Below are 21,246 nucleotides of genomic sequence, written 5' to 3' on the forward strand. Positions count from 1 at the left end.
GTGACCTCAAGATCAGAGAGGGACACAGACGCCGTCAGTGCTGGAACATCATCACAGACTGTTAAGACATCAGAGCGAGATAAACTGACTCGATATGTCCTGATGAGAGACTCACACGCAGTCTCTGCTGCAGAACTCAACAGCACTTTCATTTCATATTCAGAGTTTAGAGCGAGAGAACAAATTATCATAATGTTTATGCGTAAACAACATTCCTTCAAATCAAAGTAATTCATGAGGAGAGGTGTAGAAAGCATGGAAGTCTCCCTCCTGTTTCACCAATGCTGTGAGATATGACGTCTCTAATGCTGCATGAATTTTACTGTAACATCACATTAAACAGCCAGTCTTTTTAAAGTCGTGATGTTCAGTCGATTCTTGACACTAATTGCGGATGTAAATGAAAAAAGTAACTTAAGATCTTGAAAATTGAACATTATGAAGGGGAACCTGCATGGGATCAAACTTTTCAAGTCCCCATGAAATTAGACGTTCTGTGGCTTTCAGTGTGAATATGTTAGCCTTAAGAACATCTTTTAACAGCTGTGCTCCAAAACATTGACAAAAACGCATTTATAAGATGTAAACATTCTCACTTCCAACAATATAGATCAATAATCGGCTATTTTAAATGGGCGGAACCACTCAATATGTCCCGCCCTAACTTACCACCTGTTTCAATGGAAATTACATCAATATACTGTATCTAACAACAAATCTAATGTCCATTCTTGTGATATAATTATTGAATCCCTAATGGATCGGATTGGTCTCTTGTTATGTTGTTCAGGCTGATTTTTTTGTCTAAATGGGAAGCTCTTAAAACAGAATGAACTGCAGACTGGAGCAGACTTTGCGTCTGCTCCGTGAGACCCATGACCACAGGGTAGTTTTTTTTTAAACACAAAAACACAGACACACTGCAGGCTCAAACAAGAAGAGCCTTCTAAAATAATCTTCCAGATCTATCGAGAAATCAGACTTGTCCAGATTTTCTGCTTTAGTTGTAGTTTCTGTCACAGAGCCTCTCCATTCACACATGATTATATTTGGCAAGAGGAGCAGGATGAGATATTTGGAAAGAAAAACTGCACATGGCATCAAAACCACAACAAGTCACTAAACAGTACAGAGAAACATAACCCACGTCTGGGGGATCTTTTACCCACTTACACTGTTTCAAAAAAAAGACAATTTAATTGGTAGTTAGAATACACTGACTGCTTTTCCAATTGGCTTGTTCTTTATTTGAAGGATACTGAGGGATTATAATTACAGAAAACCATGTTTGTTAGAATTTGGTCAATTTCAGCAATAAAACCTACGTGAGAAATATAATGTACAATGATACAATGATTTTAAAAAGTTTAAATCATGATAATGATGAATGATGGGTAATGTTTGCTTTCAAAATAGCAAAGGGACAAGAATGTTCCTCTTTGTGCTAATGGTGGAAGTATTTTCGTTTATTCTTGAATTATTATATCAATTTGTCAATTTGCCATACAGCTTTGCCATATACAACAACAATTATGACAGTGCAGAATCAATGTTCTGGTTCACATTTATTATGCTGGTATGAGACAGCAGCAGGTACAGTGCTCAGGTGGGAGATGAGCAGGATGAGGTAAGAAAGGGTTGTGATAAACAGGATTATTGATCTCTCATCATGCGCTGAAATAAAATGTATATCCTAAAATTAGGGATGCACAATGTTCGGAAACTGAAATTATTTGGCTGCAAATAGCAAAAAGCATGCTCGGCCGAATAAGTGAAATATGGCCGAATATATTTTACCGAACATGACGTCTGATGCGATCAAGCAGCAACCAGTGCGGAGAGAGAGAGACGCGCATGTTTTATTAATTCAGCAAACATGTTGGCAGTGTGGTGTGTGGCAGTTTAAAGTGTCAGAGAAAGACACAACACGGGACCTGCGGTGCGGGAGTACATTTCCAGACGAAAGCGTCTTTACCAGTACCCCGCTGTTCTGACGATTTGTGCTACCTTGTCAGATTTTGAAACCTCCATATACAAAACAGGACTAACCCCTCCCCCAACCAAACCCCTAAACCTAAATTACCCCTCCCCCAACCCAATCACAACACAAGGTGGCGTGGCGTGCACACAGTTCGCTGTGCTAAACAAATTGGAATGTCAAGCTATGTCTGTGCATCCCTAGTACACCTTCTGAGAGACCAGTCAGCTTTTTGGGCGGAGTTTAGAGAGACGTGAACTGAAATGGTTGTCAGTCAGCCTCAGCATGCATTGCTTGCATGGATGTTGGCTTATGTTGAATGACACTTTTATTGAACTACTTTGTTGTAGTCTAACAGAGTACATTACATTCTTTCTGTAGTCAGTTAGGGCTCAATATTTTTATTTTTATTTACTTGGTTTGCACAATTTTATATTTTAAAGGGGTCATATGACACGTCTAAAACGAATATTATCGTTTGTTTTAGATGTATTGCAATGTTGTGAATACACGTTTTAAGGTTAAAAAACTTTGTATTTTCCACATACTGTGCATGTTTGTATCTCCTCTTTGAAACGCGCAGATTTTTAACAAAGCTGATCGCTCTGAAAAGCGAGGTGTGCTATGATTGGCCAGTTAACCAGTGCGTAGTGATTGGTCAAATACTGTAAGCGTGTGACAGAAATGTAACGCCTCTTACCATATTTGGAACATCAGGTTCCAAAGCAATTGTACTGACAGGTACGCCCACCTTACTTGCGTATACATTTGGGCGGTCTTTGTCAAATCATACCACCAACTGACGTAGATTTGTGGAGGTGTGCTTACACGAGGCGTTTCAGGCAGGTCTGGGTGAAAATTCGCTTTTAGATAGAATGCATCTTTTGTTTTCCGACACTTTAATTTTTGCAATTTTACGTGTCTAATACATGCATGGGCAACTTATAAGAAACCAAAGAAACAGAAAAACACGTATTCACGCCATATGACCTCTTTAAGTTCAATTATATTGAAAAGTAAGAATATAAAAAGCCCATTTTGATCATACAGTTTATGCAATAAGGAAAAAATTGGCTAGATACTGTATATAGAAGAAATGCCAAAAACCATGTTCGGTATTCGGCCTTTGGCCAAGTGTTTCCTTTTTTTTCCTGCTTTGGCAAAGAATTTAAATTTCAGTGCATCACAACCTATAATTTCCTACTTTAAAGCAACAACGAGCCATTTTTCGACCTTAAAATAATCTCTCAAAAATTATTTTAGTGGTAGGACAACTCTTAACTGGACGAATTTTACTGCCACTGCTACCTAAGCACCCCTCTAACGGTTGAAATCACACTTGTAACTTTGGTACGCGTGTAGGTTCACAAGCCCCGCCCATCACCTGCTTTACGGCATACGTCACGTTTTACTCATAGCCTGGGTGAAGTTAGCCAACATCTAACAATAAGACGAAACGATCTAGTTCAACACAAGTCTCCAAACCATCACCATGGCATAGCCAGCAGGAAAAGAGAGCGAGTGATCGGACACGAGCCCAAACACGAATCAATATCTGACGGACTTACACTCGGTGAGGCGAGCTGCAAGAGGCAACGGGTTGCAGAACAGATGGAGACCTAACGTTAGCCTTCCTGCTACAGGATTTGAAAGTCTTATATGTACATTTTTTTCTTACTGTCCTGTACTTTTGAGCGTATTTGTTATTAGGCTGTGCTCAGGTTGTTTATTGGCACACTAAGGTTACTGGTTCACAATTTATTACCGTAAGGTAGACTAGAGATAATGTAATGTTGCCGGGTCTCAATAGCTTATGTAGCATGATCGTGCCTCATCATGAATTTAGTGTTATGCTTGTAAACGATGACTACCAAACCACAATAAATGTTTTATGGTAAAAAGTTACTGATTCCTTAGTTCACGCACGTAGACTGATTGCACCTATTACACAAAGCACAACGCATGGTCGCGTGTGTGTTTCCGAAAATAGAACTACAGAAAATGATTTGCAGCTACAGTGACCGGCCTGGCCATTCATAAGCCCTATTCAGACGGTAATTGTTTCTCATAGGGACGAAAGATTTTTTTTTTTAAATCCACATCTCTGAGTTTATAACAGGTGTTAAATCCAAAATATGTTTTGTAAGTCCCGTACTGACCACTTAAAAGCACTGCATTGTGTTGCTCTTTAGAAGGTTCAGGGATTACAGTGATGCATTGAAAATACCGTAAATGGCAGCATAAAAAGCACAATATGACTCACATAATGTCTTATCACACACGCGCACCTGAAGCGCTTTCTATGAACGGAGAGAAACAGTTCACAGATGGCAGAAAGTGCATCCTTTTAGATCTACGCAAATAAATGTAAACCCTTTACAGATTCGAATGATATCATATGTCTGCATGATGACCAGATCATACAGAGTTTAATAAGTTTCAGCTGTTAACATGCACACACAACATATACGCAAACACATGAAATACACACACACACAAGTTCACATAAGTTCTAGCTAACTTGACCGATAGATCAGGATCGCTGCTTCACTACACAGAGAGGGAGATGATAAGAACAGAAGAAGACAAGAAAAAACATGAAAACATTCGATATTGGGATTTTTAAATACCGATTTTATTCTATTATAATTAACGGTGCCAGTGGGGCTAGAACAGCCTTAGCCAAAGTGGTGGCATGTATGGTTGCGTTGAGGTTTTGGTAATGTGTTGTAGTGTTATGCCATACGGGACCGGGGGCACTGAGCTTGCATTAACGGTGCCAGTGGAGCTAGAACAGCCTTTGCCAATGGGTTGGCGCGTATGGTTGCATTGAGGTGTGATGCCACTGAGTGTTGTTGAGGCTGCAGCCACTAATCTGGATGAGCTAACTGACACAGGAAGTGGGGTCCAGAGGACAGGTCCAGTGGAGGATAATCAAGAAGGGGGGAGGGAAATGTACTATTTACGGGTATATGTTTTCAGTAAAATTTTCATTTTTGTTTCATTCTGTGAACTACTGACAACATTTCTCCCTATTTCCAAACAAAAATGTTTTTATTTGCATTCATTTTCAGAAAATTTAAACAGGACAAATGGGTCAAAATAAAAAAAAAATGTTGTTTGCATATCTTCAATGCTGCAAAGAGAAAAGTTCACATTTATTTTAACACAATACAAATGTTTTTACATTTATGTTAGGATCAGTTTAAAAATTAATATGTGATGGAATAAGCCTCATTTTTTCTCCACAACTTTTTCGTCTTTTACATTGCTGTTGGGTGACTTCATGTCAGGTTTGTTTCTGTTGAAATTCAACAGACACTGGACTGAAAATGTCACAATACATGACAAAATGCTGATGAAAGACAAAACTGGAGTGGTCTCTTAATTTTTTCCACGGCTATATGGACTCAATGCAAGACTCAATAGGTGCTTCTCAATTCTTATTTGTGCATCCTAGTTTCCTTTCCTCGCGTCTTAGCTCCACCCCTTCAGGATATGAGTGAAGGGAGCTAGTAAAAGATGCGAGGAAGGAGGAATAAAAAGAAGTGAAATGGCTTATCCTCGCTCTCTATAGCGTCACTTCAAAGCGTCGTCAGTTAACTCAACTCAACTTTATTTATATAGCGCTTTTTACAATTTTCATTTTTACAAGCAGCTGTACATGAGACATATTGACTATAAGCAAAACAATTAAAGTTATACCTGTAAAAACAAGAAAAAGGTGAAAACACAGACATACCCACATACAAAACACTCCACACACACAATATGCACACATACTAACACACACACACACGGACGCACAGACATATGGACGCGCACGCATGCACACTAGGGCTGTGCGATTTGGGGAAAATATCTAATTGCGATTTTTTTGACAGACATTGCGATTGCGATTTGATTTGCGATTTTAACTTTTCAAATTCAAGCTTCAGCTCAATATTGTTGTGTGGAGCACAATATGGGTATAGTTACCCTGCTGAAAGAAAACAACAACAAAAAACATTACAGAAATTTTAATTGTTTCCATTAAAACCATTACAAAATTCATTTTTGTAGTGTGTTTTTGGGCATTATTCAAATATTGGTTCCCAACTTCCAGATTACATCACACCAATAGAATCCAACCAGTGTACACTATTATAGTTTCCATTAAAACAAATACAACTCCCATTGTAACCCTTAAATCCATAACATTTTCTATTGTGTTAGTGAATTATTAAAATAGTTTATAGGTTACATGGGCTGATTTATACTTTAAGTATGTGGGATTTTTTAAAACAAGTTCAAAATGTGCTGAATGTTTAATTTCATCCAAGTGAAATTAGCAAAACAGTTAGATAGAATTTACATTTGTTTGAAACGCGGAGATAGGCGTGAGTTGACACAGGGTGCGCGCGTGCGTCAAGCCTCGTCCATATTGCCAGATGCCCGTGTGGAGCCGGACTCAAGTACTATAAACGTCATTACGAAACAGACTGTGTGTGCGCATCAAGTTTAAACGGCTCGTCCGCGAGACGCGCGAGTATGACACAGGCTGTGTGTGCGCATCAAGTTTAAACGGCTCGTCCGCGAGACGCGCGAGTATGACACAGGCTGTGTGTGCGCATCAGGTTTAAACGGCTCGTCCGCGAGACGCGGCGAAGTGTCGAGTGTGTGCAGGCTGTGTGTGCGGTCTTCTGAATTGGACGGTTCTTTAGTATTTATTTGCCTAATATGATCGATCTGACTCTGCAGATGCCATAATAACACACTCTCTCTCTCTCCTGCCTTATGTTTTTTTTTTTTATGTCGGACGTTTACGCAGTTGGCTAGGGCAGTGCTGATTGGGCATAACAGAGGTGAGCTCACTCAGTTGGTTAGCAAGAATGCCACTCAAAGCGGGCTTGGAACAGACGCGTTTCTTATTTTTCACATCGCTTCCACATCGCAGCCTCTTGCGATTAGCAAATCGCAACGTCTCACATCGCGATTGCGATTCGATTTCGATTAATCGTTCAGCCCTAATGCACACACACACACACACACACACACACACACACAGACAAGCACGCACACACACAAGCACGCACGCACACAGACAAGCACGCACGCACACAGACAAGTACACACAGTGAAAGCACACATTTAAGATAAAGGAGAGAGAAACACAGGTCAAATATTAAACACACTATAAATTCCTATATGCAATATTAATTATGTAAAACTTTAAAATTCTAAAGCAGCCCCCCCGGCAAGGGAAATAGTGCAAAACAGTATGCAAACGGTGGCGAGGAACCCAAAACTCCAATCGAGAAAAAAAACCTCAGGAGAACCCAGGCCCAACCAGGGGATTCCAGTTCCCCTCTGGCAATGATGTTAATGATGACTCTACACATTGCACATTGAAAATATAAAAAATTAAGTTAACCCTAAAAACACTGTCAAAAACAAAGAATAAAAAATTTGGAATCCTATTAGATCTATTTGATAAATATAATTTATTATAATATCTTCCCCTATGTATGTTTTATATTTAATAATATGGATGGTTAAAATATTGAAGCGTTTATTTTATTTTAATTATTTTAATTATATTTATTATTTTTATTTCGTCTGTATATTTTGTTGTATTATGCTTTTTCTTATTATTCTGTGTCTAAGCCCCTTGATGAACTATATTAATGTATTAACTATACTGTCTGAAATAGGTCTACATTTACAATAATAAAAGCGTAATTATCACATTTATGCGTGTTTGAGTGTGATCTAAAGATGTGACAATGTGCAGGGGGAGGAGAATTTATACGTGTGTCAGGTTTAGTCGATAAAACACTTTCGCAAAGGAAACACCTGTGTATCCTCGCACATGACTCCTCAGAAAGTCTACTCAAAGTCTAAAAAGTGGGCGTGGCTTTCGTCTTTCTCTGCGATTTGACTGGATGTATAAAACAGCCGTTGCATTTTGAAATGGAACTGGCAGCAGACTGACAGTTGAAGGGGAGGAGTTAACGGATGCGCCGCCCAAGCCCTCTAACATACGTCATCAAAGATGGATAGTCATTACAGGAAGGAAGTGCATATTCAGATTTTAACTAAAGATTATGAGGGCACACAAATTTGAAAAAGAGAATGACCCACATTGATAAACTATTTACAATAAACGCTGCAATATTTAAAGGAAAATTTTGCATTGTAATTTTTTATTTCACTGGGACTTTAAAAAAACAATTTCATAAAAGCAATATCACACATGCACATTAAATATCAGCACAGCTGTGATCATGCGATCTTGTTTAATTATACAAACCGCACTTGTTGGGTGTTATTCCTGTACATACTAATCATGCTTCGGCTATTATCATAAGCACAAAAGTGATAATAACTGAACAGCAACTCAATTCATAATTTCATAAATGGATTATAATTTATTTTCTTCAAGACGCCCATAGAGCTGTACTCTCCATCGCTATTAAAACTCCTTTTCTGTTCCTGAATGGAACTATAATGGATATAGTTTTTACTTTGCAATGTCTAAAAAATTATGATAAACTTTAATTGTGATTAGTTAAACATTAGTTTTGTCCACGGGAGCTGCTTTCAGTCATTAAAAGGCAGGAAAATGTTAACATTTTATAAGAGGTGTTTGCTACTAGACTAGGTGTTTGCTTACAGACATTAACAACACTTGTCCAGATATAAAGCTAACCCCATGGTGTATTAGATTTCACATGTTGCAGGTTGATGCAAGTCCCATAACAAAGACTGCAATGCATATTAAAACTTTAAAACAGGAAATGTCACCATGTTTTACTGCATATTTTTATTTATTCATTTGGAAAAATAAAAAGTAAGTCTATGTCTTGGAAAAGAGCTAAAGTAACCTGTCCCCAAAGAATGTAAGATTACAAAGGTTCTTCATTTTTTGTTCATTTATTCTTTTTTTGTATGAACCCAATTTTTGTCTTTACTAATATCTAACAAGCCGAGTTTCAGCAGATAAAGGCTTAACGGCTGTGTCAAACACGATCAATACACTGCTTAGAAGTCGCTTTTATTATTCATGATTCATTACAGCAAGCAACGGCTAGGATTCTAGTTTCTATATACTGATGTCTGGATATAATCTCCCATTGTGTGATGATGTCCTTACCTTCCTCCAGCTCCTGCTAGCAGTTCATATTTAACTCCGACAGCTCTGCTCCAGCTGAAGAATTGTTGTAGAAAATTGTTTTCAAATGCTTTAACTACTATTTTATTTACCCAAATGACACATCCCGTCTGCCTTCTGATGAAGGATGACTTACAGCCTTTTGTTTTTTACTTTTGTCTGATTGTAAAAATGCCTAGTATTTGAATCCAGTGTAACAAAAGAAATACACGAGGAAAGAGTGACACATTCGGTTACTAGACAACAAGTTTTTCCACTTTAGACTCTCAGAAAAATCACAAAAATATGAGCGGATGTGAAAATAATTGGTGTGTCAGCTCTGTTTAAATATCAAACGCATGCTGTCATGTTTTGAATAATGTCTTGGCTTATGAAACACTACAGTTCTGCACTACTTATGATATTAGTATAATACTCTGGGCTGTTTACACCTGGTATTCGTAAACGTATCAGTGAACGGTGATAAGTTAAGGTGTATTGTAAATGTGCTCCAAAACATTCTGATTTTTAGAGATAGTCACGCGTGTGAGCCCATTACAATGCATGGTGTAAACATTACTGCATTCGGATGCCTTCGAGACCGCCCACTTGTCAATCGACCGAAACACTGGTTTTATACTTTGCCGGTTAGGTTCAGCTTTAAAAAGAAAACACACATGGAGGGCAGATGGAGAAGCCACAGATAATAATGCATGGGATTTGTTGATGTTGTGATGTCTCAAGGACCCCATACATTATAGATTCTTCTCTTCACGGGGTGACTTGTTATTGGGTTGAAAATATCAACAAATCTACTTTCTGAAGGACGACAAGCCTCTAAGAGGGTGCTGTTCCACACATTCAGATCAATGTCTGTCAATGCCACACTAAACACACAGAATAATTTAGAATACAGACAACCACTTTACCTACGCCCACTAATGACTGAAACTAGTGGATAGATTAACACCCCAAGACTTCCATTTCTCCTTGGTCTCTTCACTCTAAAAAGTCCTGGGTTATTTTTTCTACCCAAATGCTGGGTTGAGACATTTGGGTCATTTTTGGGGGTTGTTTTGTCAGTCCTGGGTAGTTTTTGTAGTTCTGTGTAACCCAAACGCTGGGTTATACTCTGGGTCATTTCGCTGAGAGTTGAATTAATGCACCCTCTCCCCCACCCAGACACATTAACCCAGCTCATTGGGTCAAATCAACTCAGCGCACCGCAGCTCAAGCTGTCTGAATTCGAGGTGGAAGTTAAAGGCGATAGGCAGAAAAGCTGCATATTATTGCAACCAACCGCTCACTCCACCCCCTCCCGTTCGAAACACTACGACGACTGACAGAACATGGCGAATTATATGCGAGGGGAACCCCCGTAGTGTATGTAGATAGAAATAGCTCATTCTAAGGTAAGAAAATCTTAACGCTTCATTGTGTAAGCTCTTTATACACCTCTGAAGACTTAGTTGTGTATATTATATTGCATTTCTATCAATAGATCCTCCAAAAACTTACACAGCTCGGATGTTTTCGGAGACGTGAGCTTCAGATAACCACCGAGTGCTCGGCGCTCATGTATCCCGCCTACGCAACCTCACCTCGCAAGTCCTTCTGAAATTCACCGCTGGCTCTGATTTCTGTAACGTTAGCAGTTAAGCTAGTTTTGAAATAGTATTAATTTTGGGCATATATCTAACGGTCAATATTTGGTTTCATAAATCTATGCTTTGTTTTTTTGCAAATCGTTTTTGACTGAGGGCAAAGTTAAGTTTCATAACTTTATATTTTTTATTTAACTTTGTACCGCTGACTTTTGACTTTTTTGCACATATGTTGCCTGAATCATTTGAAGTTTATGACTTGTGTGTAAATGTGTGTAATGTACTAAAAATAATTAGAAAAAATAAAGCTAATACAATGTTGATCATTTGTTTATCATGTGATTTATTTAACTTTAAAAGATTATTTTAAAAGGAATACAAAAAAAAAACATTTGAAAATATAACCCATTAATGAAATCAAATTAACCCAGTATTTTTGTAAGAAATAACCCATTTTTGGGTCGAAAAACAACCCATTTCCTGGGTTAAAATTAATAACCCAACTTCTTGGGTTAGTTTAACCCCAAATGTGTTCTGTCCTATATTTACCCAGCAGCTGGGTTAAAAACAACCCAAGTTGGGTTGTTTTTAACCCAGTGTTTTTTAGAGTGTTGTTTTATGTGCAATAATAAAAACAATATACATAGTTTCATGTTTGTTTACTTTGCTACAACTTCATTAATGACAAACTGAATAAAAAGGCCCCTCTTTAAAAATACACTCAGTTTAGTTTTTAGAATAAGTAAAAAAAAGTGCAAAGTTATTCCAAAGGAAACACAGCAGCTCCAGGTTCCACATTACTCTATTTGGGTAATTCATATTCAAGTCCAAGACGATGTTTAAAATGAAACGGTAGTATATTACTTATGTAAAACTTTGCACTGTTCATTCCTAACGATGAAAAGAGAAGGTCAAATTTAATTGCAAAGTAGGGTGTCAATGTCACATCTGACAGGTTTTCCATACACACACAAAAGTTGCATATTGTGCACCGTATATCAATTACAGTATATAGTGCTGAAGCAGTAAGAGTAGTATGCGTGTATCTTCTAAACACAGCCCATGAAAGTGGGAAGAAAGTGTCAGAGGTAGTGAAGACAGCTAATGAATCTTGTCATAAATGTAAATATCAAAGCTTAAAAGCATGCGTCCGGATTAGTCAAAAAAGGTAACTGTTCTCCCATCTGTAAATAACACAGTATCGATTGGTGGCTTGTCTTTGCTGTATTAACAAGACCAAAAGTTCATGTTTCTGTATCTGGAGGAATGAACCAACTATAAAGACAATGGGCCTCATTTATCAATCTAACGTAGAAACGAGCGCAGATCCGTGCGCAGAAATCATCTTACGACAGGATTCACGTGTGATTCATCAAACATTCGTATGCCAGCAATCTCATCGTACGAATGATTGTACCTTGATAAATGTGGCGACTGAAATCGATCGTAATTTACATATCACGCCACAATAAATTCAGGGTGTAAAGATAAATGAACATTAAAAATGAACAAGTCGTTATCTTTACAGAAAAAAGCTATAAAATAACAGCCTCGTGCAAAGCTTTCTGGGAACCAAAAATCCTCATCAACCTTTTTCTGTTTTTTTTCTATTTTTGGTTCCCAGAAAGCTTTGCATGAGGCTGTTATTTTATAGCTTTTTTCTGTAAAGATAACGACTTTTTTAATGTTCATTTATCTTTGAACAAACTGTTGCCAGTAAATTACATAAATGTAAATTTACAGTAAGTTACTGGCATACTGCTGCCAGTAATTTCAACAGAATTTTTTTACAGTGCGATACCAAAATTGAGAAAGCAATGTGGCCGATATAATACAAATGTAACCACTGTAAATGAAAGACATAAATTGGAGAAACTCAATAAATATTTACAGTATTCAGCATTACATGGTTAGTTAGCAGCATGTAGACTTGGCTGCATGCCGGAGTGTTGTTGTGTGTTACACAATGTAATTTCATGTTAAAAACCAAATGATGATTGGTCATTTAACTGTCTGTCAGACACTGGCTTCAGATCCAAGTGGCTTTACTTAAAAAAAAAAAAAAAAGTGCTAATGTACTACATGGCGACAGTACGTAAAGATTTATTGAACAATGAAATAAATTAAAATTCCCAATATCAGCCAATATACTGTATCTGTCTAAGACTAAATAGCATAGCTCTCCTTTAATAATAATAATAATAATAATAATACATTTTATTTGTTGGCGCCTTTCAAGACACCCAAGGACACCTTACAAAACAGACTTAAAAACCATACATGAACTCAGAGTATACCAAAGAATCAATAATTAGAATTAATCAAATTAATAACAGTCAGAATAAACACTTTACAACCATCTTGTCCAGGTTAAGTAGTATTAAGTATTAGCAACAGTAACTGTGACAGACACTACTAATTACTGAAGTTCTTAGAGCAAACAAATTATTGGAATTAAAAATATCTCAATGTGTCACTTTAGAGTTTTAAGACACTTTAAAGGGCTAGTTCACACAAAAATGAAAATTGTGTCACAATTTACTCACCCCCAGGTTGTTTCAAACCTGTATAAATGTCTTTGTTCTGTTAAACACAAAGAAAGATATTTGTAAGAATATTTTCTCTGTTTTCTCAATTTTCAGTTCTGGGACACCATCTACTAACCTGACTATGTCAGACTTCATACTTTCGCTCAATTTCAGTTCAGTTCGCTTCTGTACTCAGTCTGATATAGCAAACCAGCTCCCAGATTATCTCCGGCTCCGCACCAGCCGTCCAACCAACGAACAGAGGGCGGGCTGAGAGCCGTGACGTAGACGCTAAGCGCCGAATTTAAGATTAGGGAAATCTAAAACGACAGCAGACATGGAGACACGGGATGCTATTCGCTCTGTTGTGGAGAATATTCCGGCATTTGCCAACTGAAGCCCGAACAAGAAGAGTGTTTGATTCACATTTTGAATAGAGGTGACGTTGTGGCCCTACTCCCGACAGGTTTTGGTAAAAGTTTAATTTATCAACTGTTACCGATTTTCAGCGAGAAACTGGGGAGGCCAAAGTCCGGCAAGGCGATAATTGTGATTGTGTCCCCCTTGGTTGCCCTCGTGGATGATCAGGTTAAGGAGGCAATAAAACTCGGTCTGTGTGCTGCACAGCTTGGCGTGCACAATGATCGAGATATCATGGAGGGGAATTTCAGCCTTATTTTTGGTAGTTCTCAATCCAAAATGGTGAGCTATGTTGGCATCAACCTTATACCAAGACAACCTTGTCGCCATTGTCGTTGACGAGGCACACATCGCATACAAATGGTGAGTTTGCATACACGGGTTTGGTTAATTTATTTCGACATCAGCTCAGTTCAACACTGTCATTTGTTAACTTTTGTTGAAAGTTTCACAATGTTGCTTCTGAGCCGGCGCATAACATACGTCATAACCAAACGTTATGTGATTGGCTTACGGGTACACCAATGATTTTAAACTTCAGACAAGCGCCCCCCCCCACGAGAAAGTAAACGCTTGTCAATACATGACGTCACACATCTTCCGTTCTGCCGCGAAGCAGTGTATCATTACTTCCGCTAGCACTCCAGTTCATAAGGTGGCGGTAATGCACCTATAAGCTGATTTGCCAACCGCCAATAACACTCAAGAAGAAGAAGTTACTTCTGCTAGCGCCTCAGAATGGAGTTTACCAAGTCCCTTGCACATCTGCCACAAATACGTCTAGATGATGTACAACGTCTTGCAGACAAATTTTCGCTAACGACAAGATCAAAGCTAGAGAAAGGATACAAATTCTTCGTTGAACAGTACCTGTTTGATTATGAAGGTAAGTGTTTTGTTTTCTTTTTGTGTTAGCGAAGGTGCTAGGATAAGTACTTGAATACGTGTTCTGTCAGTTTTTTTTTCTCACTGTTGTTAAATTCCAGAGCGGAAAAGTCCTTCTTCTTCTTGTTCTTGTTTGTTGCAAGACGGATGTTATGATACACTGCTTTGCAAAAAGGCGGAAGTTAAGTGACGTCATTGTGAAAAGGGCGTATTATGCCCTTCCAGACTCTGTCTATGAAGCAAAGCGAAGTAGCAGAGTGCAGAGTTTGGTATTACCAGGCTAACCATCTACCACCATAGTAGGAAAAAATGATATCTTTTTTGTTCTGTTGAACACAAAATGAGATATTTTGAAACATTTAGGAAAACAAAGGGTTCTGAGGCACCTTTGACTGCCATTGAATTTTTCCTACCATGGTAGTTAATGATGTTCCAGAACTGAAAATTACATTCTTACAAATATCTTCCTTTGTGTTCATCAGAACAAAGTCATTTGTATAGGTATGAAATTAAAAGAGGGTGAGTAAATGATGACAGAATTTCCATTTTTGGGTGAACTGTCACTTTAACTTACATTTACTATATACTGATTGTAAGATAGCACAATGAAACAGTCTTAGTTTGTGATAACTCCTTGTTAATGCAACAAAATTCAGAAGAGTGGGAACGAAGCACAAGAGAATTAATTGAGTGACCCAATGCAAGGTTTATTAGAAAGAGAATCGAGGCTACGCTAATTGCCTTCCGACACACAGAGCAGTTCACCTCACGGTTATTCCCAGAGACGGCCCTCAGTCATGGTTCCAACTCTTTATCTTCCAACCATTTGCAAGAAAACTTGCATTTCCCCATTAGTCAACGATGTTGTTTAACAACATTGGACTTCCCACTATTCGCCTACACAATGATTCAGTTCAGGCAAACTTTAGCATATGACCTCTTTGGACAAATATTAAAAGATGATACACAATTTAACACCTTGTAAAATGGCACTTAAGACTTTTTAGTACTTTTTAAGGGCCTTCATTTTCTCTAAATTTATTTATCAACTTTTAATACTTTTTAAGACCCCCGGACACCCTGAAGTGTCTCTTGGCTAATACTGAAGTGAAAGTGAAACTCTGTGAAATGCATAAAGTATATTTAAGGGCAAAGATGAATGTGCTCAATGGACAGACTTCAGACATCTTTAAAAACATCTTTAAAAGCACAAACACACAGGCTTTCAAGTCAAACGGGGCCCTAAAGTGGCACATGAATGTAGCTGTTACAATTTTCCAATCTAAATGTAATCTAAACAAATGTGTTTGTAAATATCTTAGGTCATCATGTAAATTAATCAAAAACCGTCAACTCCAACAACTCCACAATATAAAACTGCCACTTGCCATACAAAGCACTTCTAAAAATGAGCGTCTTAATCATTTTGTCATTTCAACTATGTAGCATTAATGATTTATGCTTTTGCCAACTGAATTTAGTGGTATGGGGGCTAGCATGTTGTTGTTGACTTGTTTAATGGTGGCGTGTTATCAAACTTTGTTTGTTTCACTAATCTCATTGCGTGGTGCCCACCCATGGCCACTCCGCACATCTGGAGAGACTGCAGATGGTGATGCAATGGACGTTAATATAGCTCCCTGACATCACCTTCCAAAGAGGGAATTGCACTTTTTGATTCACAATATACAGATACTCAGATTTTCATGGCAGGTCTTTCATGCAGCTGCAGTGCATCTTTATCCTCATCGTAAACATTTCACGCAACAAAGAGGGAAAAGTACATCACATATAAAATCAACTTATAGAATTATTAGCATATGCATTAACATCAGACCAAACCTTTAAATACGGCACAAATTTATTTAACCAAAGGCAGGAACACAGAAGTGCATTAAAGGGATACTAGTTTACCCCAAAATGAAAATTCTGTCATCATTTACTCATCCTCTTGTCATTTCAAGCCCGTATGACTTTCTTCTGCAGAACACAAAATATTTGGAAGAATGTCAGTAACCAAACAAAACCAGTATCCATTGACTTCTATTGTATAGACACAAAACCAAGTCAATGGGTACTGCTGTTGTTCGGTTACCAACATTCTTCAAAATATCTTCTTTTATGTTCTGTGGAAAAAAGAAAATAATGCAGGTTTGAAATGACAAGAGGATGAGTAAATGATAACAGGATTTTCATTTTTGAGTGAACTATCACTTTAAATGATATTTAATGGGTCAGTATAAGGATGCTGTACACTGTACATTCTCAGTGTCTATGTTCTGTTATCAGCTGTAAAGCATATGGAGGCCGAACTGTGTCAGATGAGATGATCACATGAACCCCCACTACACTTCTTCTTCCATTCCGGTATGTAACGCCCACATTTCACAACTCGATTAATTCCTGATGGAGAAGGCCATCTCACGTTTTCTCACATTAGAGAAGCATGCCAATTTGATTTTCATTTATACTCCAGAACACATGTGGTTGCCTTTTCATTTACTATTCATGTTTTAATGCTGTTGTTTTGTTTATGGTTTGTCTTTCTTTCAGCAACAGATCAAGCTTTAGATAAGTCTGATAAAGAAATGTAGCGTTAAGTTGTCATTAAAGGGACAGTTCACCCATTTCTGTCATCATTTATTCACCCTCATGAAATTCAAAACATGCATATGACTCTCCTGAGGAACACAAAAGAAGATGAGAAATGTGGTTTTGTGGCCATACAATGCAAGTCAATGGGAGCCAATGTTTGTTTGGTTACTAACATTCTTCAAAATATCTTATTTTATGTTCTGCAGAAGAGAGAAAGTCGTACAGGTTGGAAATGACACGAGGGTGTATTTTAATTCTCTTTAACACAACCCTGAACCTCCTTCTACTCATCATTTACTAGTGATGGGAAGTTCGAGTCATTTTTGCGATTCGGATGTTTGAATCTCGTTCAGCAAAATGAATGAATCTTTTTTTCGAGTCATTTCGTTCATCTGAGCAGAGTTAAATTAATGTTGCATGTTAATAGCCAAATTACCCCATGACGTTTATTTATGCTAGTTTTGATCAGCTATATAATAAGAAATAACTTATATTGTAGTTAGGGACAAGTTATGAGAAACAGTTATTTAATTATTTCCTGACAGCATTTCTGTAAAGTTATGTATTTATAATTCATTAACAATTTTGGGTCACTCGGGTATGCAATAAGGTTTACAGGTTGTTGTTTTTTACTAAAAAGTCTCATGCAGTTTGCAAAGTAAATAATAATAGGCTATTGAAATCATTTAAATGTGCAATTATTGAATAAGAGAGCACTTGTGTAATATATGCATTAGACATAAACACTGACTTTACTAGTGTTGCTTATGTTTATATTTTGCCAGCACAGTTATTATGCAAAATAGTTCGTTATTAAGATAAATTAAAAACACATGCAGAAATCCACAAGGAACATTTATGAATATACTGACAGAAAAAAGAACAGAACGGGACGTTTTAGAGAAGATGTTTATCGCACATATCTTTTGATCATTTTATATTTCTTCCTATAATACAACATATAACACGTACATCATGCGTTTGACTGATGATCCGGGAAGTGGTCACGTAACGTTAAAGACTCGGACTCGAAGACTCCGGTACAGGCTGCAGGTTTGCCTGCGGAGCTACCATTTGACAAAAGAACAAAAGGACTCGGACCCGATGACTCGAGAGACGAACTAATCATTTCTCTTTCCGGTATAAGGACTCGGACCCGATGACTCGAGAGACGAACTAATCATTTCTCTTTCCGGTATAAGGACTTGGACCCGATGACTCGAGAGACGAACTAATCATTTCTCTTTCCGGTATAAGGACTCGGACCCGATGACTCGAGAGACGAACTAATCATTTCTCTTTCCGGTATAAGGACTTGGACCCGATGACTCGAGAGACGAACTAATAATTTCTCTTTCCGGTATAAGGACTCGGACCCGAAGACTCGAGAGACGAACTTCATTACTGTTTCTGGTACAATGTTGCACATGCGCGGTCAACACAAACTGAACGAATCACTCGCTGAGACACTCGTTACTCCCGAGTCATTTTAAAGATTCGTTCAAAAAGAACGAATCGTTCATGAACGACCCATCACTATCATTTACAGCTTCAATAAAGCTGTGGAACCTGCAGACAAGCAACGGCCCCATAAAACCCACAAACACACATGCAAACCTGAGATTTCACAACATGGAAGATAGCCAAACTTTGATATAATCCTTTCTCGACAGACTGCACTGGTAAAATGGTTTCCTTATCGATAAAACACAACACAGGAGACAATAACTCTCGCATTCTTGAAGCACGTCCTCTCACATCAATCATGTGTTGTCAAGATGACAATGACATTACAAAAAAGTGACAAGACTGTGGATATAACAAGACTGTGACAGGACAAATAAGTGACAAACGACGTAGTTTACACGAAATAATATCAAAGAGCGTTATAGAAATACAATACATGCAGACTAAAGAGCAAAAATAACACGCTTACCGCATTCAAAACTGAAGTGAAATCTCTGTTCGTGGCCAACATCACAACATTTGCAGCTATTTTCACCAAATGCGAAAGAAACGTATAAAAGCATGAATGTGAATGACAGCACGCTGTCACACAGATCCTCTCCTGAAGCAACTAAAGCGGCAGGTAGCAAAGTTAATATAAAATACAAGTAAATGTTTAAAGTACGCAATAACATCGACGTGCATCCATCAGACCTACTGCAACCAAGCGCTCGATATACTGTGGTGCTTACGTCGCTCTCTTTGTGCACATCTTTGACTGACAACAGTGCGGATACCGTTGTCGTTGTTGACACGAACGACGGCAGCTGCAAACCATTTACATTGGTCTAACCTCAATTTTAGGGCACTTACATCTCGACAAGATACAGACAGTATCCGTTCCTGGTAATATACACCAGAGACACCGTAATGTGACAAAGCTGTGTTATACCACAAACACTGAAACGACTAACGTTACGACTCGTGCTGTATGCATCATTTATGCCATTCATACAATAAACACAATCTCTCATGGTCATCCATGACTTCTGCAATGAACGTGTACGTTTCGAAGGCTACAATGTAGTTTGGTATACAAACACAGAGAGACAAATTTCAGTCCGCAGATTTAAAGACCGCGTTTACTCACATTGACATACTGGTGAGAAACTGTCACGGGTGAAATTGTTGAGGTTCGCACGCGCTTCAACGCGACTGCTGCAAATTTTCACTCACCTCGTCTTTCGCCGAGTGTAAAAGGCGATGTTTTTGTTTTTATTTCACGGTCCCCATCTGATCGCATGCGTCATGTCCACAGACTTCCGCGTACGGGAGGACAAGCGAGCTGAGAAAATAAAATAAAGCGGAGATCACGCGCTCTAGCGTACTCCACTGCTGAGTGTAGACACCGAGCAAGTCATCATTTATATGGGCGGTTAATCGAGCACTGTGTATTGGAAAATGTGAATGAAAATTTTAATTCATTTCTCTTATTTTTTGCCTGAAGATGATAATACATTTGTTTTCTGTTTCTGTCTTTGCTGTCTGCATATAGTGATTTATTATAATGACTGTGGTACATTTTAGGGTGCGAGTTCACAGGCTCAGAGATTCGACCCCATGAAATATTATAAAGCATGGCATAACTAGAATATACAGTAGGTGTGTAATTGTTATTATAATAAATAAAAACACGGAGCAGTTTTTGTTTTAGTTTATTTTCATGCTTGTTTTGTCTTATTTTACATAATTTCAAGCTTTCTTGAAGCCAGTTGATAGATGCCCTCTAGTGGGTCCCGGTCTGGTGGTAAAAAAAACACTGTTCCAGTACAGGGCTAAGATCCTAGAGCTGTCTAAACTGAAAACAACTTGTACTGACATATTTTAAAATACATTAGTTGCATTGTTTTGTCTAATTTAACTAAGGCCTAGTCCTGGATTAATCTAATCCCTGTCCAGATACCGTCCCAATAAATTTCCTATTGTGTGAAAATCATGGTTTGGTTAATGCAGGAACACCTGAAGGCTGTGTCATTACTTGGAAGATCTAAACACATTTTCGAAATACTTGTGTGCTTAGAGCTCGGTCTAAACATGTTGTGATTCATCATTATGTAATTTTTGGTCTATGAACGGCACTGATAAAACAAAGCAGTCTGTTCCATACCAGTGACATGTCTCTTAAAAGAATGATTACTTATTAGTGTGCACGTGTTTGTGCATGTGGTGTTTAAGTGTAAGCCTAACCGGTAAAACATGTTCATCTGGACTTTGTATTAAAAGGAAAACATATTTCCTTAACATGGTTTGAACTAAGCTCTACAAATCTATTATCTAAAAATATTTATATTCTTTTATGATGCGAGATTAAACTATACTCATGCTTTTATAACAATAAGGGAAATAATACAGTCATGATGTGGCACAGAAACAAAACCTCTTGACCTATTTCTAAATGTTAGCAAGTAAAGTGTCTTACTTTCAGTTTTGCTGAATAGTTGCCCATTGGTTAACATGCAATTTTGGATTCCTATTGAATGCACTGTGCAGTTTGCTCTATTATAATACTGCATGAATCATCATTACACCATCTGTTGACTGCACAAAACTAACAGATTTTAAGTAGCCTACTTACAGTAAGTAAAGTTTATTTCAATT

At 37.9% G+C, this 21,246-nt stretch overlaps 1 protein-coding gene across 2 annotated transcripts in view; it reads right to left on the reverse strand.

Annotated features, from left to right (window-relative positions):
- marchf8 (membrane-associated ring finger (C3HC4) 8) overlaps positions 1-19,987 on the reverse strand; it is a 102,699-nt gene extending 82,712 nt beyond the window's left edge. Inside the window, exon 1 of one of the 2 annotated variants that reach the window (XM_057341390.1) lies at positions 19,825-19,987. The gene's annotated coding sequence lies outside the window, so the exon portion shown is untranslated. The remainder of the gene's footprint in view (positions 1-19,824) is intronic. The other variant, XM_057341389.1, reaches the window with a different exon arrangement.
- Between the last annotated feature and the right edge of the window lie 1,259 nt (positions 19,988-21,246).

The sequence above is a fragment of the Triplophysa rosa genome, linkage group LG9 (genome assembly GCF_024868665.1).
Source record: "Triplophysa rosa linkage group LG9, Trosa_1v2, whole genome shotgun sequence".
NCBI classification, from domain to species: Eukaryota; Metazoa; Chordata; class Actinopteri; order Cypriniformes; family Nemacheilidae; genus Triplophysa; species Triplophysa rosa.